The sequence below is a fragment of the Carcharodon carcharias genome, chromosome 21 (genome assembly GCF_017639515.1).
Source record: "Carcharodon carcharias isolate sCarCar2 chromosome 21, sCarCar2.pri, whole genome shotgun sequence".
NCBI classification, from domain to species: Eukaryota; Metazoa; Chordata; class Chondrichthyes; order Lamniformes; family Lamnidae; genus Carcharodon; species Carcharodon carcharias.
Window position 1 is genome coordinate 6,018,486 of NC_054487.1, and position 27,322 is coordinate 6,045,807.

Genomic DNA, 27,322 nt, shown 5'->3' on the forward strand with positions numbered 1-27,322 from the left:
CTTTTTCACCTTATTTAACTCTGTTTCACTCTCTTTTACTCTGTTTGACTTTGTTTGCCTCTGTTTGCCTCTGTTTGCCTCTGTCTAACTCTGTTTAACTCCATTTGCCTCTGTTTGCCTCTGTTTGCCTCTGTTTAAATCTGTTTAACTCTGTTTTACTCTGTTTACCTCTGTTTGCATCTGTTTGCCTCTGTTTAACTCTGTTTTTCTCTTTTTCACTTTGTTTAACTCTGTTTCACTCTCTTTAAGTCTGTTTGACTATGTTTACCTCGTTCTGTTTCTGTTTAGCTCTGTTTAACTCCATTTCCCTCTGTTTGCCTCTTTTTAAATCTGTTTATTTCTGTTTAACTCTTTTTGCCACTCTTTGCATCAGTTTGCCACTGTTTGCCTCTGTTTAACTGTGTTTAACTCCATTTGCCTCTGTTTGCCTCTGTTTAACTCTGTTTAAATCTGTTTGCCTCTGTTTAATTCTGTTTAACTCCATTTGCCTCTGTTTGCCACTGTTTGCCTCTGTTTAACTCTGTTTCACTCCATTTGCCTCTGTTTAAATCTGTTTGCCTCTGTTTAACTCTGTTTTACTCCATTTGCCTCTGTTTGCCTCTGTTTAACTCTGTTTAAATCTGTTTGCCTCTGTTTAACTCTGTTTAACTCCATTTGCCTTTGTTTGCATCTGTGTAAATCTGTTTAACTCTGTTTAACTCTGTTTGCATCTGTTTGCATCTGTTTATCTCTGGAATCTCTTTTTAACTCTGTTTGCCTCTGTACACCTCTGTTTACCTCTGTTTAATTCTGTTTGCCTCTGTTTAACTCAGTTTAAATCTGGTTGTCTCTGTTTAATTCTGTTTAACTCCATTTGTCTCTGTTTGCCTCTGTTTGCCTCTGTTTAACTCCATTTACCTCTTTTTGCCTGTTTAAATCTGTTTAAATCTGTTTGCCTCCGTTTAACTCCATTTGCCTCTGTTTGCCTCTGTTTAACTCCATTTGCCTCTGTTTGCCTCTGTTTAAATCTGTTTAACTTTGTTTGACTCTGTTTGCATCTGTTTGCATCTGTTTAACTCTGCAATCTCTTTTTAACTCTGTTTGCATCTGTATGCCTCTGTTTGCCTCTGTTTAAATCTGTTTGCCTCTGTTTTACTCAGTTTAACTCTGTTTGCCTCTGTTTAACTGTGTTTAAATCCATTTGTCTCTGTTTAAATCTGTTTGCCTCTGTTTAACTCTGTTTGCCTCTTATTCACTTTGTTTAACTCTTTTTAACTCTCTTTAACTCTGTTTGTCTGTGTTTGCATCTGTTTGCCTCTGTTTGCCTTTATTTAACTCTGATTAACTCCATTTGCCTCTGTTGGCCTCTGTTGAAATCTGTTTAACTCTGTTTAACTCTGTTTGCCTCTGTTTGCCTCCGTTTAACTCTGTTTAACTCCATTTGCCTCTGTTTAAATCTGTTTGCCTCTCTTTAACTCTATTTAACTCTGTGTGCTTCTTTTAAATCTGTTTAACTCTGCTTGCCAGTTTTTAACTCCATTTGCCTCTGTTTGCCTCTGTTTAACTCTGTTTAACTCTGTTTAATTCTGTTTGCCTCTGTTTGCATCTGTTTGCCTCTGTTTAACTCTGTTTAATTCTGTTTACGTCCTTTTGCCTGTTTGCAGCTGTTTAACTCTGTTTAACTCCATTTGCCTCTGTTTGCATCTGTTTAACTCTATTTAAATCTGTTTGCCTCTGTTTGCGTCTGTTTAATTCTGTTTAACTCCATTTGTCTCTGTTTGACTCTGTTTTCCTCTGTTTAACTCTGTTTAACTCCATTTGCCTCTGTTTGCCTCTGTTTATCTCTCTTTAACTCTGTTTGCATCTGTTTGCCTCTGTTTAACTCTGCTAACTCTTTTTAACTCTGTTTGCCTCTGTACGCCTCTGTTTGCCTCTGTTTACGTCTGTTTGCCTCTGTTTAACTCTGTTTGCCTTTGGTTGCCTCTGTTTAACTCTGTTTAACTCCATTTGCCTCTGTTTAAATCTGTTTGCCTCTGTGTAACTCTATTTAAATCTGTGTGCCTCTTTTTAAATCTGTTTAACTCTGTTTGCCTTTATTTAAATCTGTATGACTCATTTTCACTTTGTTTCACTCTGTTTCACTCTCTTTTACTCTGTTTGACTTTGTTTACCTCTGTTTGCATCTGTTTGGCTCTGTTTAACTCTGCTAACTCTTTTTAACTCTCTTTGCCTCTGAACGCCTCTGAACGCCTCTGTTTAACTCTGTTTGCTTCTTTTTCACTTTGTTTAACTCTGTTTCACTCTCTTTAACTCTGTTTGACTCTGTTTGCCTCGTTTTGTTTCTGTTTAGCTCCGTTTAAATCCATTTGCCTCTCTTTGCCTCTGTTTAAATCTGTTTAATTCTGTTTGCATCTGTTTGCATCTGTTTAACTCTGCAATCACTTTTTAACTCTGTTTGCCTCTGTATGCCTCTGTTTACCTCTGTTTGCATCTGTTTGCCGCTGTTTAACTCTGCTAACCCTTCTTAACTCTGTTTGCCTCTGTACGCCTCTGTTTGCCTCTGTTTATCTCTGTTTGCCTCTGTTTAAATCTGCCACTGTTTAACTCTGTTTGCATCTGTTTGCATCTGTTTAACTCTGCAATCTCTTTTTAACTCTGTTCGCCTCTGTACACCTCTGTTTACCTCTGTTTAAGTCTGTTTGCCTCTTTTTATCTCAATTTAACTCTGCCTCTGTTTGCATCAGGTTAACTGTGTTTAAATCCGTTTGTCTCTGTTTAAATCTGTTTGCCTCTGTTTAACTTTGTTTAACTCCATTTGCCTCTGTTTAAATCTGTTTGCCTCTGTTTAACTCTGTTTAACTCCATTTTCCTCTGTTTGCCTTTGTTTAACTCTGTATAAATCTGTTTGCCTCTGTTTAATTCTGTTTAGCTCCATTTGCCTCTGTTTGCCTCTGCTTAACTCCATTTGCCTCTGTTTAAATCTGTTTGCCTCTGTTTAACTCTGTTTAACTCCATTTGCCTCTTTTTGCCTTTGTTTAACTCTGTTTAAATCTGCTTGCCTCTGTTTAATTCTGTTTAACTCCATTTGCCTCTGTTTGCCTCTGTTTAACTCTGTTTAACTCCATTTGCCTTTGTTTGCCTCTGTTTAAATCTGTTTAACTCTGTTTAACTTTTTTGCATCTGTTTGCATCTGTTTAACTCTGTTTCACTTTGTTTGCATCTGTTTGCATCTGTTTAACTCTGAATCTCTTTTTTACTCTCTTCGCCTCTGTACACCTCTGTTTACCTCTGTTTAAGTCTGTTTGCCTCTTTTTAACTCAGTTTAACTCTGTTTGCCTCAGTTTGCCTCAGGTTAACTGTGTTTAACTCCATTTGTCTCTGTTTAACTCTGTTTAACTCCGTTTGCCTCTGTTTTCCTCTGTTTAAATCTGTTTAACTCTGTTTGCATCGGTTTAACTCTGCAATCTCTTTTTAACTCTGTTTGCCTCTGTACGCCTCTGTTTGCCTCTGTTTTTAGTCTGTTTGCCTCTGTTTAACTCAGTTTAACTCTGTTTGCCTGTTTAACTGTGTTTAGCTCCATTTGTCTCTGTTTTCCTCTATTTAAATCTGTATGACTCGTTTTCACTTTGTTTAACTGTTTCACTCTCTTTAACTCTGTTTGACTTTGTTTGCATCTGTATGCCTCTGTTTAACTCTGTTTAACTCCATTTGCCTCTGGTTAAATCTGATTGCCTCTGTCTAACTCTGTTTGGCTCTTTTTCAAATTGTTTAACTCTTTTTCACTCTCTTTAACTGTGTTTGACTGGGTCTGCATCTGTTTGCCTCTGTTTGCCTCTGTTTAACTCCATTTGCCTCTGTTTGCCTCTGTGTAAATGTGCTTAATTCTGTTTAACTCTTTTTGCCACTGTTTGCATCTGTTTGCCTCTGTTTAACTCTGCTAACCCTTTTTAACTCTGTTTGCCTCTGTACACCTCTGTTTGCCTCTGTTTAACTCCATTTGCCTCTGTTTAAATCTGTTTGCCTCTGTTTAACTCTGTTTAACTCCATTTGCCACTGTTTGCCTTTGTTTCACTCTGTTTAAATCTGTTTGCCTCTGTTTAATTCTGTATAACTCCATTTGCCTCTGTTTGCCGCTGTTTGACTCGGTTTAACTCCATTTGCCTTTGTTTGCCTCTGTTTAAATCTGTTTACCTCTGTTTAACTCTGTTTGCATCTGTTTGCATCTTTTTAACTCTGCAATCTCTTTTTAACTCTGTTCGCCTCTGTACACCTCTGTTTACCTCTGTTTAGGTCTGTTTGCCTCTTTTTAACTCAGTTTAACTCTGTTTGCCTCTGTTTGCATCAGGTTAACTGTGTTTAAATCCATTTGTCTCTGTTTAAATCTGTTTACCTCTGTTTAACTCTGTTTAACTCCATTTGCCTCTGTTTAAATCTGTTTGCCTCTGTTTAACTCTGCTTAACTCCATTTGCCTCTGTTTAACTCCATTTGCCTCTGTTTAAATCTGTTTGCCTCTGTTTAATTCTGTTTAGCTCCATTTGCCTCTGTTTGCCTCTGTTTAACTCCATTTGCCTCTGTTTAAATCTGTTTGCCTCTGTTTAACTCTGTTTAAATCTGTTTGCCTCTGTTTAATTCTGTTTAACTCCATTTGCCTCTGTTTGCCTCTGTTGAACTCTGTTTAACTCCATTTGCCTTTGTTTGCCTCTGTTTAAATCTGTTTAACTCTGTTTAACTTTGTTTGCATCTGTTTCCATCTGTTTAACTCTGCAATCTCTTTTTAACTCTGTTCGCCTCTGTACACCTCTGTTTACCTCTGTTTAGGTCTGTTTGCCTCTTTTTAACTCAGTTTAACTCTGTTTGCCTCTGTTTGCATCTGTATGCCTCTGATTAACTCTGCTCACCCTTATTAACTCTGCTTGCCTCTGTTTGCCTCTGTTAATCTCTGTTTAACTCTGTTTGCCTCTGTTTAAATCTGTCTGCCTCTGTTTAAATTGGTTTAACTTCGTTTGCCTCTGTTTAACTCTGTTTGCCTCAGTTTAAATCTGTTTAACTCTGTTGGCTTCTATTTTACTCTGTTTAACTCTGTTTGATTGTGTTTGCCTCTGTTTAACTCTGTTAAAATCCGTTTTTCTCTGTTTAAATCTGTTTGCCTCTGTTTAACTCTGTTTAACTCCATTTGCCTCTGTTTGCCTCTGTTTTACTCTGTTTAAATCTGTTTGCCACTGTTTGCCTCTGTTTAATTCTGTTTAACTCCATTTGCCTTTGTTTGCCTCTGTTTAAATCTGTTTAACTCTGTTTAACTTTGTTTGCATCTGTTTCCATCTGTTTAACTCTGCAATCTCTTTTTAACTCTGTTCGCCTCGGTACACCTCTCTTTACCTCTGTTTAAGTCTGTTTGCCTCTGTTTGCCTCAGGTTAACTGTGTTTAACTCCATTTGTCTCTTTTTGCCTCTGTTTAACTCTGTTTAACTCCGTTTGCCTCTGTTTTCCTCTGTTTAAATCTGTTTAACTCTGTTTGCATCTGTTTGCATCGGTTTAACTCTGCAATCTCTTTTTAACTCTGTTTGCCTCTGTACGCCTCTGTTTGCCTCTGTTTTTAGTCTGTTTGCCTCTGTTTAACTCAGTTTAACTCTGTTTGCCTGTTTAACTGTGTTTAACTCCATTTGCATCTGTTTGCCTCTATTTAAATTTGCATGACTCGTTATCACTTTGTTTAACTGTTTCACTCTCTTTAACTCTGTTTGACTTTGTTTGCCTCTGTTTGCCTCTGTTTAACTCTGTTTAACTCCATTTGCCTCTGGTTAAATCTAATTGCCTCTGTCTAACTCTGTTTGGCTCTTTTTCAAATTGATTAACTCTTTTTCACTCTCTTTAACTGTGTTTGACTGGGTCTGCATCTGTTGCCTCTGTTTGCCTCTGTTTAAATCCATTTAACTCTGTTCAACTCTGTTTGCATCTGTTTGCCTCTGTTTAACTCTGCTAACTCTTTTTAACTCATGCCTCTGTACGCCTCTGTTTGGCTCTGTTTAAGACGGTTTGCCTCTGTTTAACTCTATTTAACTCTGTTTGCCTCTGTTTAACTCCATTTTCCTCTGTTGAAATCTGTTTGCCTCTGTTTAACTCAGTTTGTCTCTTTTTCACTTTGTTTAACTCTTTTTAACGCTCTTTAACTCTGTTTGTCTGTGTTTGCATCTGTTTGCCTCTGTTTGCCTCTATTTAACTCTGATTAACTCCATTTGCCTCTGTTAGCCTCTGTTTAAATCTGTTTAACTCTATTTAACTCTGTTTGCCTCTGTTTGCCTCCGTTTAAATCTGTTTAACTCCATTTGCCTCTGTTTAAATCTGTTTGCATCTCTTTAACTCTATTTAACCCTGTGTGCCTCTTTAAAATCTGTTTAACTCTGTTTGCCTGTGTTTAACTCCATTTGCCTCTGTTTGCCTCGCTTTAAATCTGTTTAAATCTGTTTGCCTCTCTTTGCATCTGTTTGCCTCTGTTTAACTCTGCTAACTCTTTTTGACTCTCTTTGCCTCTGAACGCCTTTGTTTGCCTCTATTTAATTCTGTTTGCTTCTTTTTCACTTTGTTTAACTCTGTTTCACTCTCTTTAACTCTGTTTGACTGTGTTTGCCTCTTTTTGCCTCTGTTTAGCTCTGTTTAACTCCATTTGCCTCTGTTTATCTCTGTTTAAATCTGTTTAATTCTGTTTAACTCCATTTGCCTCTGTTAACATCTGTTTGCCTCTGTTTAACTCTGTTTAATTCTGTTTAACTCTTTTTGCCACTGTTTGCATCTGTTTGCCTCTGTTTAACTCTGCTAACCCTTTTTAACTCTGTTTGCCTCTGTACACCTCTGTTTGCCTCTGTTTAACTCTGTTTGCCTCTGTTTAAATCTGTTTGCCTCTGTTTAACTCTGTTTAACTCCATTTGCCTCTGTTTGCCTTTGTTTAACTCTGTTTAAATCTGTTTGCCTCTGTTTAGTTCTGTTTAACTCCATTTGCCTCTGTTGCCTCTGTTTGACTCAATTTAACGCCATTTGCCTTTGTTTGCCTCTCTTTAAATCTGTTTAACTCTGTTTAACTCTGTTTGCATCTGTTTGCCTCTGTTTAACTCTGTTTGCCTCTTTTTCACTTTGATTAACTCTTTTTCACTCTAAATTTGTTTGACTGTGTTTGCATCTGTTTGCCTCTATTTAACTCTGATTAACTCCATTTGCCTCCGTTAGCCTCTGTTTAAATTTGTTTAACTCTGTTTGTCTCTGTTTGCGTCCGTTTAACTCTGTTTAACTCCATTTGTCTCTGTTTGCGTCCGTTTAACTCTGTTTAACTCTGTGATTTTTTAAAATCTGTTTAACTCTGTTTGCCTGTGTTTAAGTCCATTTGCCTCTGTTTAAATCTGTTTAGCTCTGTTTGCCTCTGTTTGCCTCTATTTTACTCTCCTAACTCTTTTTAACTCTCTTTGCCTCTGAACACCTCTGTTTGCCTCTGTTTAACTCCATTTGCCTCTTTTTCACTCTGTTTAACTCTGTTTCACTCTCTTTAACTCTGTCTGACTGTGTTTGCCTCTGTTTGCCTCTGTTTTACTCAATTTGCCTCTGTTTAACTCTGCTTAAATCTGGTTGCCTCTGTTTGCCTCTGTTAATCTCTGTTTAACTCTGTTTGCCTCTGTTTAAATCGGTCTACCTCTGTTTAAATCGGTTTAAGTTAGTTTGCCTCTGTTTAACTCGGTTTGCCTCGGATTAAATCTGTTTAACTCTGTTGGCCTCTATTTTACTCTGCTTAACTCTGTTTGTTTGTGTTTGCCTGTTTTTAACTCTGTTAAAATCCGTTTGCCTCTGTTTCATTCTGTTTGCCTCTGTTTAACTCTGTTTGCCTCTCTTTGCCTCTGTTTAACTCTGTTTAGCTCTCTTGCCTCTGTTTGCCTCTGTTTAACTCTGTTTAACTCTGCCTCTGTTTAACACTTTTTGCCTCTATTTAACTCTGTGTGCCTCTTTTTAAGTCTGTTTAACTCTGTTTGCCTCAGTTTAACTCTCCTAACTCGTTTTAACTCTCTTTGCCTCTGACCGCCTCTGTTTGCCTCTGTTTAACTCTGTTTGCCTCTTTTTCACTCTGGTTAATTCTGTTTCACTCTCTTTAAATCTGTTTGACTGTGTTTGCCTCCGTTTGCCACCGTTTTCCTCTGTTTGCCTCGTTTTAACTTTTTAACTCCATTTGCCTCTGTTTGCCTCTGTTTAACTCTGCTAACTCTGTTTAACTCTGTTTGTTTCTGTACGCCTCTGATTGCCTCTGCTTAACTCCATTTGCATCGGTTTGCCTCTGTGTAAATCTGCTTAACTCCATTTGCCTCTGTTTAAATCTGTTTTCCTCTGTTTAACTCTGTTTGCCTCTTTTTCACTTTGTTTAACTCGTTTGCACTCTCTTTAACTCTGATTGACTCTGTTTAACACTGTTTAACTCCATTTGCCTCTGATACCCTCTGTTTACATCTGTTTAACTCTTTTTAACTCTCTTTGCCTCTGAATGCCTCTCTTTGCCTCTGTTTAACTCTATTTGCCTCTTTTTCACACTGTTTAACTCTGTTTCACTCTCTTTAACTCTGTTTGACTGTGTTTGCCTCTGTTTGGCTCTGTCTTACTCCATTTGCCTCTGTTTGCCTCTGTTTGCATCTGTATGCCTCTGTTTATCTCTGCTCACCATTCTTAACTCTGTTTAACTCTGTGCACCTCTGTTTGCCTCTGTTTCACTCTGTTTAAATCTGGTTGCCTCTGTTTGCCTTTGTTTATCTCTGTTTAACACTGTTTGCCTGAGTTTAAATCTGTCTGCCTCTGTTTAAATCGGTTTAACTTTAGTTTGCCTCTGTTTAACTCTGTTTGCCTCGGTTTAAATGTGTTTTACTCTGCTTGCCTCTATTTTACTCTGTTTAACTCTGTTTGATTGCGTTTGCATCTGTTTCACTCTGTTTAACTCTCTATGCCTCTGTTTGCCTCTGTTTAACTCTGTTTAACTCCATTTGCTTCTGTTTAAATCTGTTTAACTCTGTTTGCCTCTGATTGCATCTGTTTGCCTCTGTTTAACTCTGCTAACTCTTTTTAACTCTGTTTGCCTCTTTACGCCTCTGTTTGCCTCTGTTTAAATCTGTTTAACTCTGTTTGCCTCTGTTTGTATCTGGATGCCTCTGTTTAATTCTGCTAAAACTTTTTGACTCACTTTGCCTCTGAATGCCTCTGTTTGCCTCTGTTTAACTCTGTTTGCCACTTTTTCGCTTTGTTTAACTCTGCTTCACTCTCGTTAACTCTGTTTGACTATGTTTGCCTCTGTTTGCCTCTGTTTTAATCCATTTGCCTCAGTTTGCATCTGTATGCCTCTGATTAACTCTGCTCACCCTTATGAACACTGCTTGCCTCTGCTTGCCTCTGTTTGCCTCTGTTAATCTCTGTTTAACTCTGTTTGCCTCTGTTTAAATCTGTCTGCCTCTGTTTAAATTGGTTTAACTTCGTTTGCCTCTGTTTAACTCTGTTTGCCTCAGTTTAAATCTGTTTAACTCTGTTGGCTTCTATTTTACTCTGTTTAACTCTGTTTGATTGTGTTTGCCTCTGTTTAACTCTGTTAAAATCCGTTTTTCTCTGTTTAAATCTGTTTGCCTCTGTTTAACTCTGTTTAACTCCATTTGCCTCTGTTTGCCTCTGTTTTACTTTGTTTAACTCTGTTTGCCACTGTTTGCCTCTGTTTAATTCTGTTTAACTCCATTTGCCTCTGTTTGCCACTGTTTAAATCTGTTTAACTCCATTTGCCTTTGTTTGCCTCTGTTTAAATCTGTTTAACTCTGTTTAACTTTGTTTGCATCTGTTTCCATCTGTTTAACTCTGCAATCACTTTTTAACTCCGTTCGCCTCGGTACACCTCTCTTTACCTCTGTTTAAGTCTGTTTGCCTCTGTTTGCCTCAGGTTAACTGTGTTTAACTCCATTTGTCTCTTTTTGCCTCTGTTTAACTCTGTTTGCATCTGTTTGCATCGGTTTAACTCTGCAATCTCTTTTTAACTCTGTTTGCCTCTGTACGCCTCTGTTTGCCTCTGTTTTTAGTCTGTTTGCCTCTGTTTAACTCAGTTTAACTCTGTTTGCCTGTTTAACTGTGTTTAACTCCATTTGCATCTGTTTGCCTCTATTTAAATTTGTATGACTCGTTATCACTTTGTTTAACTGTTTCACTCTCTTTAACTCTGTTTGACTTTGTTTGCCTCTGTTTGCCTCTGTTTAACTCTGTTTAACTCCATTTGCCTCTGGTTAAATCTAATTGCCTCCGTCTAACTCTGTTTGGCTCTTTTTCAAATTGATTAACTCTTTTTCACTCTCTTTAACTGTGTTTGACTGGGTCTGCATCTGTTTGCCTCTGTTTGCCTCTGTTTAAATCCATTTAACTCTGTTCAACTCTGTTTGCATCTGTTAGCCTCTGTTTAACTCTGCTAACTCTTTTTAACTCATGCCTCTGTACGCCTCTGTTTGGCTCTGTTTAAGACGGTTTGCCTCTGTTTAACTCTATTTAACTCCATTCTCCTCTGTTTGCCTCTGTTTAACTCCATTTTCCTCTGTTGAAATCTGTTTGCCTCTGTTTAACTCTGTTTGTCTCTTTTTCACTTTGTTTAACTCTTTTTAACTCTAACTCTGTTTGTCTGTGTTTGCATCTGTTTGCCTCTGTTTGCCTCTATTTAACTCTGATTAACTCCATTTGCCTCTGTCAGCCTCTGTTTAAATCTGTTTAACTCTGTTTGCCTCTGTTTGCCTCCGTTTAAATCTGTTTAACTCCATTTGCCTCTGTTTAAATCTGTTTGCATCTCTTTAACTCTATTTAACCCTGTGTGCCTCTTTAAAATCTGTTTAACTCTGTTTGCCTGTGTTTAACTCCATTTGCCTCTGTTTGCCTCGCTTTAAATCTGTTTAAATCTGTTTGCCTCTCTTTGCATCTGTTTGCCTCTGTTTAACTCTGCTAACTCTTTTTGACTCTCTTTGCCTCTGAACGCCTTTGTTTGCCTCTATTTAATTCTGTTTGCTTCTTTTTCACTTTGTTTAACTCTGTTTCACTCTCTTTAACTCTGTTTGACTGTGTTTGCCTCTTTTTGCCTCTGTTTAGCTCTGTTTAACTCCATTTGCCTCTGTTTGTCTCTGTTTAAATCTGTTTAATTCTGTTTAACTCCATTTGCCTCTGTTAACATCTGTTTGCCTCTGTTTAACTCTGCTTAATTCTGTTTAACTCTTTTTGCCACTGTTTGCATCTGTTTGCCTCTGTTTAACTCTGCTAACCCTTTTTAACTCTGTTTGCCTCTGTACACCTCTGTTTGCCTCTGTTTAACTCTGTTTGCCTCTGTTTAAATCTGTTTGCCTCTGTTTAACTCTGTTTAACTCCATTTGCCTCTGTTTGCCTTTGTTTAACTCTGTTTAAATCTGTTTGCCTCTGTTTAGTTCTGTTTAACTCCATTTGCCTCTGTTGCCTCTGTTTGACTCGATTTAACGCCATTTGCCTTTGTTTGCCTCTCTTTAAATCTGTTTAACTCTGTTTAACTCTGTTTGCATCTGTTTGCCTCTGTTTAACTCTGTTTGCCTCTTTTTCACTTTGATTAACTCTTTTTCACTCTAAATTTGGTTGACTGTGTTTGCATCTGTTTGCCTCTGTTTGCCTCTATTTAACTCTGATTAACTCCATTTGCCTCTGTTAGCCTCTGTTTAAATTTGTTTGACTCTGTTTAACTCTGTTTGCCTCTTTTTCACTTTGTTTAACTCTGTTTCACTCTCTTTAACTCTGTTCGACTGTGTTTATCTCTGTTTGCCTCTGTTTAACTCTGTTTAACTCCATTTGCTTCTGTTACCCTCTGTTTACATCTGTTTAACTCTGTTTAAATCCTTTTGCCTCTGTTTGCATCTGTTTGCTTCAGTTTAACTCTCTTAACTCGTTTTAACTCTCTTTGCCTCTGAACGCCACTGTTTGCCTCTGTTTAACTCCGTTTGCCTCTTTTCCACTCTGTTTAACTCTGTTTCACTCTCTTTAACTCTGTTTGACTGTGTTTTTCTCCGTTGACCTCCGTTTGCCTCTGTTTGCCTCGGTTTAACTCTGTTTAACTCCATTTGCCTCTGTTTGCCTTTGTTTAACTCTGCTAACTCTGTTTAACTCTGTTTGTTTCTGTACGCCTCTGTTTGCCTCTGTTTAACTCCATTTGCCTTGGTTTGCCTCTGTGTAACTCTGCTTAACTCGATTTTGCCTCTTTTTGAATCTGTTTGCCTCTGTTTAACTCTGCTAAGTCTTTTTAACTCTGTTTGCTTCTGTACGCCTCTGTTTGACTCTGTTTAAGTCTGTTTGCCTCTGCTAACCTCTGTTTCTCTCTGTTTGCCTTTGGTTAACTCTGTTTAACTCCATTTGCCGCTGTTTAAATCTGTTTGCCTCAATTTAACTCTGTTTAAATCCATTGGCATCTGTTTGCCTCTGTTTAACTCCGTTTGCCTCTGTTTGCATCTGTTTGCCTCTGTTTAACTCTTCTAACTCTTTTTAACTCTCTTTGCCTCTGAACGCCTCTGTTTGCCTCTGTTTAACTCCGTTTGCCTCTTTTTCACTCTGTTTAACTCTGTTTCACTCTTTTTAACTCTGTCTGACTGTGTTTGCCTCTGTTTGCCTCTGTCTTACTCCATTTCCCTCTGTTTGCCTCTGTTTGCATCTGTATGCCTCTGTTTAACTCTGCTCACCCTTCTTAACTCTGTTTACCTCTGTACGCCTCTGTTTGACTCTGTTTAACTCTGTTAAAATCTGGTTGCCTCTGTTTGCCTCTGTTTATCTCTGTTTAACACTGTTTGCCTGTGTTTAAATCTGTCTGCCTCTGTTTAAATTGGTTTAACTTAGTTTGCCTCTGTTTAACTCTGTTTGCCTCGGTTTAAATCTGTTTTACTCTGCTTGCCTCTTTTTTACTCTGTTTAACTCTGTTTGATTGCGTTTGCATCTGTTTCACTCTGTTTAACTTTGTTTGCCTCTGTTTGCCTCTGTTTAATTCTGTTTAACTCCATTTGCCTCTGCTTGCCTCTGTTTGCCTCTGTTTAACTCTGTTTAACTCCATTTGCCTCTGTTTAACTCTGTTTGTCTCTGCATCTGTTTGCCTCTGTTTAACTCTGCTAAGTCGTTTTAACTCTGTTTGCTTCTGTACGCCTCTGTTTGCCTCTATTTAAGTCTGTCTGCCTCTGTTTAACTCTGTTTGCCTCTGCTAACCTCTGTTTGTCTCTGTTTGCCTTTGGTTAGCTCTGTTTAACTCCATTTGCCGCTGTTTAAATCTGTTTGCCTCAATTTAACTCTGTTTAAATCCATTTGCATCTGTTTGCCTCTGTTTAACTCCGTTTGCCTCTGATTAATTCTGTTTAACTCCATTTGCCTCTGTTTGCCTCTGTTTAACTCTGTTTAACTCCATTTGCCTCTGTTTGCCTGTTTAAATCTGTTTAACTCTGTTTAACTCTATTTGCATCTGTTTGCCTCTGTTTAACTCTGCTAACTCTTTTTAACTCTGTTTTCCTCTGTACACCTCTGTTTGCCTGTTTCAGTCTGTTTGCCTCTGTTTGCATCTGTTTAAATCTTGTTAACTCCATTTGTCTCTGTTTAACTCTGTTTGCCTCTTTTTCAGATTGTTTAACTCTTTTTCACTCTCTTTAACTCTGTTTGACTGTGTTTGCATCTGTTTATATCTTGTTAACTCCATTTGTCTCTGTTTAACTCTGTTTGCCTCTTTTTCAGATTGTTTAACTCTTTTTCACTCTCTTTAACTCTGTTTGACTGTGTTTGCATCTGTTTGCCTCTGTTTGCCTCTATTTAACTCTGATTAACTCCATTTGCCTCTGTTAGCCTCTGTTTAAATCGGTTTAACTCTGTTTAACTCTGCTAGCCTCTGTTTGCCTCCGTTTAACTCTCTTTAACTCCATTTGTCTCTGTTTAAATCTGTTTGCCTCTGTTTAAGTCTGTTTCACTCTGTGTGACTCTTTTAAATCTGTTTAACTCTATTTCCCTGTTTTTACCTCCTTTTGCATCTGTTTGCCTCTGTTTAAATCTGTTTAACTCTGTTTAACTCTGTTTGCCTCTGTTTGTATCAGTTTGCCTCTGATTAAATCTGCTAACTCTTTTTGACTCTCTTTGCCTCTGAACGCCTCTGTTTGCCTCTGTTTAACTCTGTTTCACACTGTTTGCCTCTGTTTAAATCTGTCTGCCTCTGTTTAAATCGGTTTAACTTAGTTTGCCTCTGTTTAAGTCTGTTTGCCTCGATTTAAATCTGTTTAACTCTGTTTGCCTCTATTTACCTCTGTTTAACTCTGTTTGATTGTGTTTGCCTCTGTTTCACTCTGTTTAATTCTGTTTAACTCCATTTGTCTCTGTATAACTCTGTTTAACTCTGTTTGCCTCTGTTTAACTCTGTTTGCCTCTGTGTGCCTCTGTTTAATCCAGTTTAAATCCATTTACCACTGTTTGCCTCTGTTTAAATCTGTTTAACTCTGTTTACCTCTTTTGCACTTTGTTTAACTCTTCTTCACTCTCTTTAACTCTGTTTGACTGTGTTTGCATCTGTTTGCCTCTGTTTGCCTCTATTTAACTCAGATTAAATCCACTTACCTCTGTTAGCCTCTGTTTCAATCTGTTTGCCTCTATTTAACTCTGTTTAACTCCATTTGTCTCTGTTTAAATCTGTTTGCCTCTGTTTAAATCTTTTTAACTCTGCTAACTCTTTTTGACTGCCTTTGTCTCTGAATGCCTCTGTTTGCCTCTGTTTAACTCTGTTTGCCTCTTTTTCACTTTGTTTAAATCTGTTTCACTCTGTTTAACACTGTCCAACTGTGTTTGCCTCTGTTTGCCTCTGTTTAACTCTGTTTAACTCCATTTGCCTCTGTTTGCCTGTTTAAATCTGTTTAACTCTGTTTAACTCTGTTTAACTCTGTTTGCATCTGTCTGCCTCTGATTAACTCTGCTAACTCTTTTTAACTCTGTTTTCCTCTGTACGCCACTGTTTGCCTCTGTTTCAGTCTGTTTGCCTCTGTTTAACTCTGTTTGCCTCTGTCTGCACCTGTTTAAATCTTGTTAACTCCATTTGTCTCTTTTTAACTCTGTTTGCCTCGTTTTCAGATTGTTTAACTCTTTTTCACTCTCTTTAACTCTGTTTGACTGTGTTTGCATCTGTTTGCCTCTGTTTGCCTCTATTTAACTCTGATTAACTCCATTTGCCTCTGTTAGCCTCTGTTTAAATCGGTTTAACTCTGTTTAACTCTGTTTGCCTCTGTTTAACTCTCTTTAACTCCATTTGTCTCTGTTTAAATCTGTTTGCCTCTGTTTAACTCTGTTTCACTCTGAGTGACTCTTTTAAATCTGTTTAACTCTATTTCCCTGTTTTTACCTCCATTTGCATCTGATTGCCTCTGTTTAAATCTGTTTAACTCTGTTTAACTCTGTTTGCCTCTGTTTGTATCTGTTTGCCTCTGATTAAATCTGCTAACTCTTTTTGACTCTCTTTGCCTCTGAACGCCTCTGTTTGCCTCTGTTTAACTCTGTTTGCCTCTTTTTCACTTTGTTTAACTCTGTTTCACTCTCGCTAACTCTGTTTGACTATGTTTGCCTGTTTGCCTCTGTTTTAATCCATTTGCCTCAGTTTGCATCAGTATGCCTCTGATTAACTCTGCTCACCCTTCTTAACTCTGTTTGCCTCTGTTTGCTCTGTATAACACTGTTTGCCTCTTTTTAAATCTGTCTGCCTCTGTTCAAATCGGTTTAACTTAGTTTGCCTCTGTTTAACTCTGTTTGCCTCTATTTTACTTTGTTTAACTCTGTTTGATTGCATTTGCCTCTGTTTCACTCTCTTTAACTCCATTAACCTCTGTTTGCATCTGTTTGCCTCTGTTTAACTCTGTTTAACTCCATTTGCATCTGTTTGCCTCTGTTTAAATCTGTTTCACTCTGTTTGCCTCTGTTTGCTTCTGTTTGCCTGTTTAACTCTGCTAAATCTTTTTAACTCTGTTTGCCTCTGTATGCCTCTGTCTGCATCTGTTTCAGTCTGTTTGCCTCTGTTTATCTCTGTTTCACTCTGTTTGCCTCTGTTTAACTCTGTTTGCCTCTGATGCCTCTGTTTAACTCTGTTTAACTCTGTTTGCCTCTGTTTAATTCTGTTTAACTCCATTTGCCTCTGTTTGCCTCTGTTTAAATCTGTTTAACTCTGTTCAACTCTGTTTGCATCTGTTTGCCTCTGTTTAAATCTGTTTAATTCTGTCTAACTCTGTTTGCATCTGTTTGCCTCTGTTTAACTCTGCTAACTCTTTTTAACTCTGTTTGCCTCTGTGCGCCTCTGTTTGCCTCTGTTTAAGTTTGTTTGACTCTGTTTAACTCTGTTTAACTCTGTTTGCATCTGTTTGCCTCTGTTTAACTCCATTTGCCTCTGTTTAAATCTGTTTGCCTCTGTTCAACTCTGTTTACCTCTTTTGCACTTTGTTTAACTCTTTTTCACTCTCTTTAACTCTGTTTGACTGTGTTTGCATCTGTTTGCCTCTGTTTGCCTCTATTTAACTCAGATTAAATCCATTTGCCTCTGTTAGCCTCTGTTTCAATCTGTTTGCCTCCGTTTAACTCTGTTTAACTCCATTTGTCTCTGTTTAAATCTGTTTGCCTCTGTTTAAATCTTTTTAACTCTGCTAACTCTTTTTGACTGTCTTTGCCTCTGAACGCCTCTGTTTGCCTCTGTTTAACTCTGTTTGCCTCTTTTTCACTTTGTTTAAATCTGTTTCACTCTGTTTAACTCTGTCCGACTGTGTTTGCCTCTGTTTGCCTCTGTTTTACTCCATTTGCCTCTGCTTGCCTCTGTTTGCATCTGTTTGCCTCTGTTTAACTCTGCTCACCTTTCTTAACTCTGTTTGACTCTGTACGCCTCTGTTTGCCTCTGTTTAACTCTGCTTAAATCTGGTTGCCTCTGTTTGCCTCTGTTGATCTCTGTTTAACACTGTTTGCCTCTGTTTAAATCTGTCTGCCTCTGTTTAAATCGGTTTAACTCTGCCTCTGATTAACTCTGTTTGACTCGGTTTAAATCTGTTTGACACTGTTTGATGCTGTTTTGCTCTCTCTGGTTCTGTTGTGCTCTGCCTGGCTCTCTTTGGCTCTGTCTGGCTCTTTTTAGCTTTGTTTGGCTCTGTTTTGAACTCTTTAGATCTGCTTGACTCTGTTTTGCTCTGTGTTCCTCTGTTTCGCTCTCTTAGGCTTTGTTAGGCCCTGTTTCGCTCTGTTAGACTAGGTTTGGCTCTCTTTAGCTCTATTTGGCTCGGTTCTGCTCTGTTTGGCTCTGCTTTGCTCTGTTTGGCTCTCTGTTGCTCTGTTTGGCTTTGTTTGATTCTGTTTTGCTCTGTTTGGCTCGTGTCCTGCTCTGTTTGGCTCAGCTTGGCTCAGCCAGGCTCTGTGTTGCTCTGTTTGGCTTTGATTGACTCTGTTTTGCTCTGTGTGGCTCTCTTTGACTCTGTTTGGCTCTGTTTTGTTCTGTTCTGCTCTCTAGGGCTCTGTTTGACTCTGTCTGGTTCTGCCATGCTCTGTTTAGCTCTGTTTGGCTCTGTTTTGCTCTGTTTCACTCTGTTTTGCTCTGTGTGGCTCTCTTTCAATCAGTTTGGCTCCGTTTTGCTCTGTTTGGCTCTGTTCTGCTCTGTTTGTATCAGCTTGCCTCTGTTTTGCTCTGTTTGCCTCTGTTCTGCTCTCTAGGGCTCTGATTTGGTCTGTGTGGCTCTCTTTGACACTGTTTTGCTCTGTTCTGCTCTCTAGGGCTCTGTTTGGCTCTGTCTGGCTCTGCCAGGCTCCGTTTAGCTCTGATTGGCTCTGTTCTGCTCTGTTTTACTCTGTTTTGGTCTGTGTGGCTCTCTTTGACTCTTTTTGGCTCTGTTGTGCTCTCTAGGGCTCTGTTTGGCTCTGTCTGGCTCTGCTAGGCTCTGTTCAGCTCTGCATGGCTCTGTTTTGCTCTGTTTCTCTCTGTGTGGTTCTCTTTGACTCTGTTTTGCTCTGCTCTGCTCTCTAGGGCTCTGTTTGGCTCTGTCTGGCTCTGCCAGGCTCCGTTTAGCTCTGATTGGCTCTGTTCTGCTCTGTTTTACTCTGTTTTGCTCTATGTTGTTCTCTTTGACTCTGTTTGGCTCCGTTTTGCTCTGTTTGGCTCTGTTCTGCTCTGTTTGTATCAGCTTGCGTCTGTTTTGCTCTGTTTGCCTCTATCCTACTCTCTAGGACTCTGACTTGCTCCGTTTGGCTCTGCCAGGCTCTGTTTAGCTCTATTTGGCTCTGTTTTGCTCTGTTCGGCTTTGTTATGCTCTGTTTGGCTCTGTTCTGTTCTGTCTGGCTCTGTTCTGCTCTGTTAGGCCCTGTATCGATTTGTTTGGCTCAGTTTTGCTCTATTCGGCTCTGTTTTGCTCTGTTCGGCTTTGTTATGCTCTGTTTGGCGCTTTTTGCCTCTGTTCTGCTCTGTCTGGCTCTGTTGTGCTCTGTTTGGCCCTGTTTTGTTTTGTCTGGCTCTGTTCTGATCTGTTTGGCCCTGTTTGCCTCAGTTTTGCTCTGTCTGACTCTGCTTTGCTTTGTTTTGCTCTCTTTGGCCCTGTCTGGATCTGCGAGGCTCTGTTTAGTTCTGATTGGCTCTGTTTTGCTCTGTTTCACTCTGTTTTGCTCTGCGTGGCTCTCTCTGACTCTGTTTTGTTCTGTTCTGCTCTCTAGGGCTCTGTTTGGTTCTGTCTGGCTCTGCCAGGCTCTGTTTCTTTCTGTCTGGCTCTGTCTTGCTCTGTTTGGGTCTCTTCTGCTCTGTTTGGCTCTGTTAGCCTCTTTTGGGCTTTCTTTGGCTCTGTTTGACACTGTTTGATGCTGTTTTTCTCTCTCTGCTTCTGTTGTGCTCTGCCTTGCTCCTGTTGGCTTTGTTTGTCTCTGTTTTGATCTCTTTGGATCTGCTTGACTCTATTTTGCTCTGTGTTGCTCTGTTTCGCTCTGTTGGGCTTTGTTAGGCCCTGTTTCGCTCTGTTTGTCTCTGTTTTGCTTTGTTCTGCTCTCTAGGGCTCTGTTTGACTCTGTCTGGTTCTGCCATGCTCTGTTTAGCTCTGCGTGGCTCTGTTTTGCTCTGTTTCACTCTGTTATGCTCTGTCTGGCTCTCTTTGGCTCTGTTTTGCTCTGTTTTGCTCTGTTCTGCTCTCTAGGGCTCTCTTTGGCTCTGTTTGACTCTGCCAGGCTCTTTTTCGCTCTGTTTAGCTCTGTCTTGCTCTGTTTGTGTCTCTTCTGCTCTGTTTGGCTCTGTTTGACACTGTTTGATGCTGTTTTGCTCTCTCTGGTTCTGTTGTGCTCTGCCTGGCTCTGTTTGGCTCTGTCTGGCTCTTTTTGGCTTTGTTTGGCTCTGTTTTGATCTCTTTGGATCTGCTTGACTCTGTTTTGCTTTGTGTTGCTCTGTTTCGCTCTCTTAGGCTTTTTTAGGCCCAGTTTCGCTCTGTTAGACTAGGTTTGGCTCTCTTTAGCTCTGTTTGGCTCGGTTCTGCTCTGTTTGGCTCTGCTTTGCTCTGTTTGGCTCTCTGTTGCTCTGTTTGGCTTTGTATGATTCTGTTTTGCTCTGTTTGGCTCTGTTTGGTTTAGTTCTGCTCTGTTTTGCTCTGTTTGGCTCTGTCCTGCTTTGTTTGGCTCTGCTTGGCTCTGCCAGGCTCTGTGTTGCTCTGTTTGGCTTTGTTTGATTCTGTTTTGCTCTGTGTGGCTCTCTTTGACTCTGTTTGGCCCTGTTTTGTTCTGTTCTTCTCTCTAGGGCTCTGTTTGGCTCTGTCTGCTTCTGCCATGCTCTGTTTAGCTCTGCGTGCCTCTGTTTTGCTCTGTTTCACTCTGGTCTGCTCTGTGTGGCTCTCTTTGACTCTGTTTGGCTCTGTTTTGCTCTGTTTGGCTCTGTTCTGCTCTGTTTGTGTCAGCTTGCCTCTGTTTTGCTCTGTTTGCCTCTATTCTGCTCTCTAGGTCTCTGTTCGGCTCTGTTTGGCTGTTTGGCTCTTTGTTGCTCTGTGTGACTCTGTTTGGCTTTGTTTGATTCTGTTTTGCTCTGTTTCACTCTGTTTTGCTCTGTGTGGCTCTCTTTGACTCTGTTTGGCTCTGTTGTGCTCTGTTGTGCTCTCTAGGGCTCTTTTTGGCTCTGTCTGGCTCTGCTAGGCTCTGTTCAGCTCTGCACGGCTCTGTTTTGCTCTGTCTCACTCAGTTTTGCTCTGTGTGGCTCTCTTTCACTCAGTTTGGCTCTGTTTTGCTCTGTTTGGCTCTGTTCTGCGCTGTTTGTATCAGCTTGCCTCTGTTTTGCTCTGTTTGCCTCTTTTCTGCTCTCTAGGGCTCTGATTTGCTCTGTTTGGCTCTGCCAGGCTCTGTTTAGCTCTATTTGGCTCTGTTTTGCTTTGTTTTGCTCTGTTCGGCTTTGTTATGCTCTGTTTGGTTCTGTTTGCCTCTGTTCTGCTCTGTCTGGCTCTGTTGTGCTCTTTTTGGCCCTGTTTTATTTTGTTTGGCTCTGTTTTGCTTTATTTGGCTCTGTTTTGCTCTGTATGGCTCTGTATTTATCTTTTTGGCTCTGTTTTGTTCAGTTTGTCTCTGTTCTGATCTGTTTGGCCCTGTTTGCCTCAGTTTTCCTCTGTCTGACTCTGGTTTGCTTTGTTTTACACTTCCTGACTCTGTTTGGCTCTGTTTTGCACTGTTTGGCTCTGTATTGCACTGGTTGCATCTGTTTGGCTCTTTTTGGCTCTGTTGTGCTCTGTGTTGCTCTTTTTCACTCTCTTAGGCTTTGATAGGCCCTGTTTCGCTCTGTTTGACTAGGTTCGGCTCTCTTTTGCCTGTTTGGTTCTGTTTGACTCTGTTTGGCAGTTTCTTGCTCTGTTTGACTCTGTTAAGCTCTGTTTTCTTCTGCTTGAAGCTGTTTTACTCTTCTTTGCTCTGTTTGGCTCTGTTAGGCTCTGTTGGGCTTTCTTTGGCTCTGTTTGACACTGTTTGATGCTGTTTTGCTCTCTCTGGTTCTGTTGTGCTCTACCTCGCTCTGTTTGGCTCTGTCTGGCTCTTTTTGGCTTTGTTTAGCTCTGTTTTGATCTCTTTGGATCTGTTTGACTCTGTTTTGCTCTGTGTTGCTCTGTTTCGCTCTGTTAGGCTTTGCTAGGCCCTGTTTCGCTCTGTTTGACTAGCTTTGGCTCTCTTTTGCTCTGTTTGGCTCGGTTCTGTTCTGTTTGGCTCTGCTTTGCTCTGTTTGGCTCTGCCAGGCTCTGTTTAGCTCTGTTTGACTCTGTTCTGCTCTGTTCTGTTCTGTTCGGCTTTGTTATGCTCTGTTTGGCTGTTTGGCTCTGTTCTGCTCTGTCTGGCTCTGTTGCGCTCTGTTTGGCTCTGTCTTGTTTTGTTTGGCTCTGTTTTGCTCTGTTTGGCTCTGTTTTGCTCTGAATTGCTCTGTTCTGCTCTCTAGGGCTCTGTTTGGCTCTGTCTGGCTCTGCCAGGCTCTGTTTTGCTCTGTTTCACTCTGTTTTGCTCTGCGTGGCTCTCTTTGACTCTGTTTTGCTCTGTTTTGCTCTGATCCGCTCTCTAGGTGTCTGTATGGCTCTGTCTGGCTCTACCAGGCTCTGTTTCGTTCTCTCTGGCTCTGTTTTGCTCTGTATGGGTCTATTCCGCTCTGTTTGGCTCTGTTAGGCTCTTTTGGGCTTTCTTTGGCTCTGTTTGACACTGTTTGATGCTGTTTTTCTATCTCTGGTTCTGTTGTGCGCTGCCTTGCTCCTTTTGGCTTTGTTTGGCTCTGTTTTGATCTTTTTGGATCTGCTTGACTCTATTTTGCTCTGTGTTGCTCTGTTTCACTCTGTTAGGCTTTGTTAGGCCCTGTTTCCCTCTGTTTGACTAGGTTTGGCTCTCTTTTGCTCTTTTTGACTTGGTTCTGCTCTGTTTGGCTCTGCTTTGCTCTGTCTGGCTCTGTTTGGCACTGTCTTGCTCTGTTTGACTCTGTTCAGATCTGTTTTCTTCTGCTTGAATCTGTGTTACTCTTCTTATCTCTGTTTGGTTCTGTTTTACTCTGTTTGGCTCTGCTTGGCTCAGCCAGGCTCTGTGTTGCTCTGTTTGGCTTTGTTTGATTCTGTTTTGCTCTGTGTGGCTCTCTTTGAATCTGTTTGTCTCTGTTTTGCTTTGTTCTGCTCTCTAGGGCTCTGTTTGACTCTGTCTGGTTCTGCCATGCTCTGTTTAGCTCTGCGTGGCTCTGTTTTGCTCTGTTTCACTCTGTTTTGCTCTGTGTGGCTCTCTTTCAATCAGTTTGGCTCCATTTTGCTCTGTTTGCCTCTGTTCTGATCTCTAGGGCTCTGATTTGTTCTGTTTGGCTCTGTTCGGCTTTGTTATGCTCTGTTTGGTTCTGTTTGCCTCTGTTCTGCTCTGTCTGGCTCTGTTGTGCTCTGTTTGGCCCTGTTTTGTTTTGTTTTGCTCTGTTTTGCTCTATTTGGCTCTGTTTTGCTCTGTATGGCTCTGCATTGATCTGCTTGGCTCTGTTTTGTTCTGTTTGGCTCTGTTCTGATCTGTTTGGCCCTGTTTGCCTCAATTTTGCTCTGTCTGACTCAGCTTTGCTTTGTTTTGCTCTGTTTCGTTCTGTGTGGCTCTCTTTGACTCTGTTTTGCTCTGAATTGCTCTGTTCTGCTCTCTAGGGCTCTGTTTGGCTCTGTCTGGCTCTGCCAGGCTCTGTTTAGCTCTGATTGGCTCTGTTTTGCTCTGTTTCACTCTGTTTTGCTCTGCATGTCTCTCTTTGACTCTGCTTTGCTCTGTTTTGCTTTGTTCTGCTCTCTAGGGCTCTGTTTGGCTCTGTCTGGCTCTGCCAGGCTCTGTTTCATTCTGTTTGTGTCTCTTCTGCCCTGCGTGACTCTGTTAGGCTCTTTTGGGCTTTCTTTGGCTCTGTTTGACACTGTTTGATGCTGTTTTTCTCTCTCTGCTTCTGTTGTGCTCTGCCTGGCTCTTTTTGGCTTTGTTTGGCTCTGTTTTGATCTCTTTGGATCTGCTTGACTCTATTTTGCTCTGGTGTTGCTCTGTTTTGCTCTGTTAGGCTTTATTAGGCCCTGTTTCACTCTGTTTGACTAGGTTTGGCTCTCTTTTGCTCTGTTTGGCTTGGTTCTGTTCTGTTTGGCTCTGCTTTGCACTGTTTGGCTCTGTTTGACTCTGTTTGGCACTGTCTTGCTCTGTTTGACTCTGTTCAGCACTGTTTTCTTCTGCTTGAATCTGTGGTACTCTTCTTAGCTCTGTTTGGCTCTGTTTTGCTCTGTTTGGGTTTCTTCTGCTCTTTTTGGCTCTGTTAGGCTCTGTTGGGCTTTCTTTGGCTCTGTTTGACACTGTTTCATGCTGTTTTGCTCTCTCTGGTTCTGTTGTGCTCTACCTGGCTCTGTTTGGCTCTGTCTGGCTCTTTTTGGCTTTGTTTGACTCTGTTTTGATCTCTTTGGATCTGCTTGACTCTGTTTTGCTCTGTGTTGCTCTGTTTCACTCTGTTAGGCTTTGTTAGGCCCTGTTTCGCTCTGTTTGACTAGCTTTGGCTCTCTTTTGCTCTGTTTGGCTCGGTTCTGTTCTGTTTGGCTCTGCTTTGCTCTGTTTGGCTCTGTTCAGCTCTGTTTTCTTCTGCTTGAATCCGTGTTACTCTTCTTTCCTCTGTTTGGCTCTGTTTTGCTCTCTTTGGCTCTGTGTGGCTCTCTTTGACTCTCTTTGGTTCCGTTTTGCTCTGTTTGGCTCTGTTCTGCTCTGTTTGTGTCAGCTTGCCTCTGTTTTGGTCTGTTTGCCTCTATTCTGCTCTCTAGGTCTCTGTTCGGCTCTGTTTGGCTGTTTGGCACTTTGTTGCTCAGTGTGGCTCTGTTTGGCTTTGTTTGATTTTGTTTTGCTCTGTTTCACTCTGCTTTGCTCTGTGTGGCTCTCTTTGACTCTGTCTGGCTCCGTTCTGCTCTGTTTGGCTCTGTTCTGCTCTCTAGGGCTCTGATTTGCTCTATTTGGCTCTGCCAGGCTCTGTTTAGCTCTATTTGTCTCTGTTTTGCTCTGTTCGGCTTTGTTATGCTCTGTTTGGCTCTGTTTGCCTCTGTTCTGCTCTGTCTGGCTCTGTTGTGCTCTGTATGGCCCTGTTTTGTTTTGTGTGGCTCTGTTTTGCTCTATTTGGCTCTGTTTTGCTCTGTATGGCTCCGTATTGATCTGTTTGGCTCTCTTTTGTTCTGTTTGGCTCTGTTCTGATCTGCTTGGCCCTGTTTGCCTCAGTTTTGCTCTGTCTGACCGTGCTTTGCTTTGTTTTGCCCTGTTTGGCTCTGTTTGGCTCTGCATTGCTCTGTTTGTCTCTGGCAGGCTCTGTTTTGCTCTGTTTCACTCTGTGTGGCTCTCTTTGACTCTGTTTAGCTCTGATTTGCTCTCCTCTGCTTGCTAGGTCTCTGTTTGGCTCTGTCTGGCTCTGCCAGGCTCTGGCAGGCTCTGTTTAGCTCTGATTGGCTCTGTTTTGCTCTGTTTCACTCTGTTATGCTCTGTCTGGCTCTCTTTGACTCTGTTTTGCTCTGTTTTGCTCTGTTCTGCTCTCTAGGGCTCTCTTTGGCTCTGTTTGACTCTGCCAGGCTCTTTTTCACTCTGTTTAGCTCTGTCTTGCTCTGTTTGTGTCTCTTCTGCTCTGTTTGGCTCTGTTTGACACTGTTTGATGCTGTTTTGCTCTCTCTGGTTCTGTTGTGCTCTGCCTGGCTCTGTATGGCTCTGTCTGGCTCTTTTTGGCTTTGTTTGGCTCTGTTTTGCTCTCTTTGGATCTGCTTGACTCTGTTTTGCTTTGTGTTGCTCTGTTTCGCTCTCTTAGGCTTTGTTAGGCCCGGTTTCGCTCTGTTAGACTAGGTTTGGCTCTCTTTAGCTCTGTTTGGCTTGGTTCTGCTCTGTTTGGCTCTGCTTTGCTCTGTTTGGCTCTCTGTTGCTCTGTTTGGCTTTGTATGATTCTGTTTTGCTCTGTTTGGCTCTGTTTGGTTTAGCTCTGCTCTGTTTTGCTCTGTTTGGCTCTGTCCTGCTCTGTTTGGCTCTGCTTGGCTCTGCCAGGCTCTGTGTTGCTCTGTTTGGCTTTGTTTGATTCTGTTTTGCTCTGTGTGACTCTCTTTGTCTCTGTTTGGCCCTGTTTTGTTCTGTTCTGCTCTCTAGGGCTCTGTTTGGCTCTAGCTGCTTCTGCCATGCTCTGTTTAGATCTGCGTGCCTCTGTTTTGCTCTGTTTCACTCTGTTTTGCTCTGTGTGGCTCTCTTTGACTCTGTTTGGCTCTGTTTTGCTCTGTTTGGCTCTGTTCTGCTCTGTTTGTGTCAGCTTGCCTCTGTTTTGCTCTGTTTGCCTCTAATCTGCTCTCTAGGTCTCTGTTCGGCTCTGTTTGGCTGTTTGGCTCTTTGTTGCTCTGTGTGGCTCTGTTTGGCTTTGTTTGATTCTGTTTTGCTCTGTTTCACTCTGTTTTGCTCTGTGTGGCTCTCTTTGACTCTGTTTGGCTCTGTTGTGCTCTCTAGGGCTCTTTTTGGCTCTGTCTGGCTCTGCTAGGCTCTGTTCAGCTCTGCACGGCTCTGTTTTCTCTGTCTCACTCTGTTTTGCTCTGTGTGGCTCTCTTTCACTCAGTTTGGCTCTGTTTTGCTCTGTTTGGCTCTGTTCTGCGCTGTTTGTATCAGCTTGCCTCTGTTTTGCTCTGTTTGCCTCTTTTCTGCTCTCTAGGGCTCTGATTTGCTCTGTTTGGCTCTGCCAGGCTCTGTTTAGCTCTATTTGGCTCTGTTTTGCTTTGTTTTGCTCTGTTCGGCTTTGTTATGCTCTGTTTGGTTCTGTTTGCCTCTGTTCTGCTCTGTCTGGCTCTGTTGTGCTCTTTTTGTCCCTGTTTTGTTTTGTCTGGCTCTGTTTTGCTTTATTTGGCTCTGTTTTGCTCTGTATGGCTCTGTAATGATCTTTTTGGCTCTGTTTGCCTCAGTTTTGCTCTGTCTGACTCTGATTTGTTTTGTTTTGCTCTTCTTGACTCTGTTTGGCTCTGTATTGCTCTGTTTGGCTCTGTATTGCACTGGTTGCATCTGTTTGGCTCTTTTTGGCTCTGTTGTGCTCTGTGTTGCTCTTTTTCACTCTCTTAGGCTTTGATAGGCCCTGTTTCGCTCTGTTTGACTAGGTGTGGCTCTCTTTTGCTCTGTTTGGCTCGGTTCCACTCTGTTTGGTTCTGCTTTGCTCTGTTTGGCTCTGTTTGACTCTGTTTGGCACTGTCTTGCTCTGTTTGACTCTGTTCATCTCTGTTTTCTTCTGCTTGAATCCGTGTTACTCTTCTTTCCTCTGTTTCGCTCTGTTTTGCTCTCTTTGGCTCTCCTTGGCTCTGCCAGACTCTGTGTTCCTCTGTTTGGCTCTGTTTGGCTTTGTTTGATTCTGTTTTGCTCTGTGTGGCTCTCTTTGACTCTGTTTGGCTCTGTTTTGATCTGTTCTGCTCTCTAGGGCTCTGTTTTACTCTGTCTGGTTCTGCCATGCTCTGTTTAGCTCTGCGTGCCTCTGTTTTGCTCTGTTTCACTCTGTTTTGCTCTGTGTGGCTCTCTTTGACTCTGTTTGGCTCCGTTTTGCTCTGTTTGGCTCTGTTCTGCTCTGTTTGCCTCGATTCTGCTGTCTAGGCTCTGTTCGGCTCCGTTTGGCTGTTTGGCTCTTTGTTGCTCTGTGTGGCTCTGTTCGGCTTTGTTTGATTCTGTTTCTCTCTGTTTTGCTCTGTGTGGCTCTCTTTGACTCTGTTTGGCTCTGTTTTGATCTGTTCTGCTCTCTAGGGCTCTGTTTGGCTCTGTCTGGCTCTGCCATGCTCTGTTTAGATCTGCGTGCCTCTGTTTTGCTCTGTTTCACACTGTTTTGCTCCGTGTGGCTCTCTTTCACTCAGTTTGGCTCCGTTTTGCTCTGTTTGGCTCTGTTCTGCGCTGTTTGTATCAGCTTGCCTCTGTTTTGCTCTGTTTGCCTCTGTTCTGCTCTCTAGGGCTCTGATTTGCTCTGTTTGGCTCTGCCAGGCTCTGTTTAGCTCTGTGTGGCTCTGTTTTGCTTTGTTTTGCTCTGTTCGGCTTTGTTATGCTCTGTTTGGCTCTGTTTGCCTCTGTTCTGCTCTGTCTGGCTCTGTTGTGCTCTTTTTGGCCCTGTTTTATTTTGTTTGGCTCTGTTTTGCTTTATTTGGCTCTGTTTTGCTCTGTATGGCTCTGTATTTATCTTTTTGGCTCTGTTTTGTTCAGTTTGTCTCTGTTCTGATCTGTTTGGCCATGTTTGCCTCAGTTTTGCTCTGTCTGACTCTGGTTTGCTTTGTTTTACACTTCTTGACTCTGTTTGGCTCTGTTTTGCACTGTTTGGCTCTGTATTGCACTGGTTGCATCTGTTTGGCTCTTTTT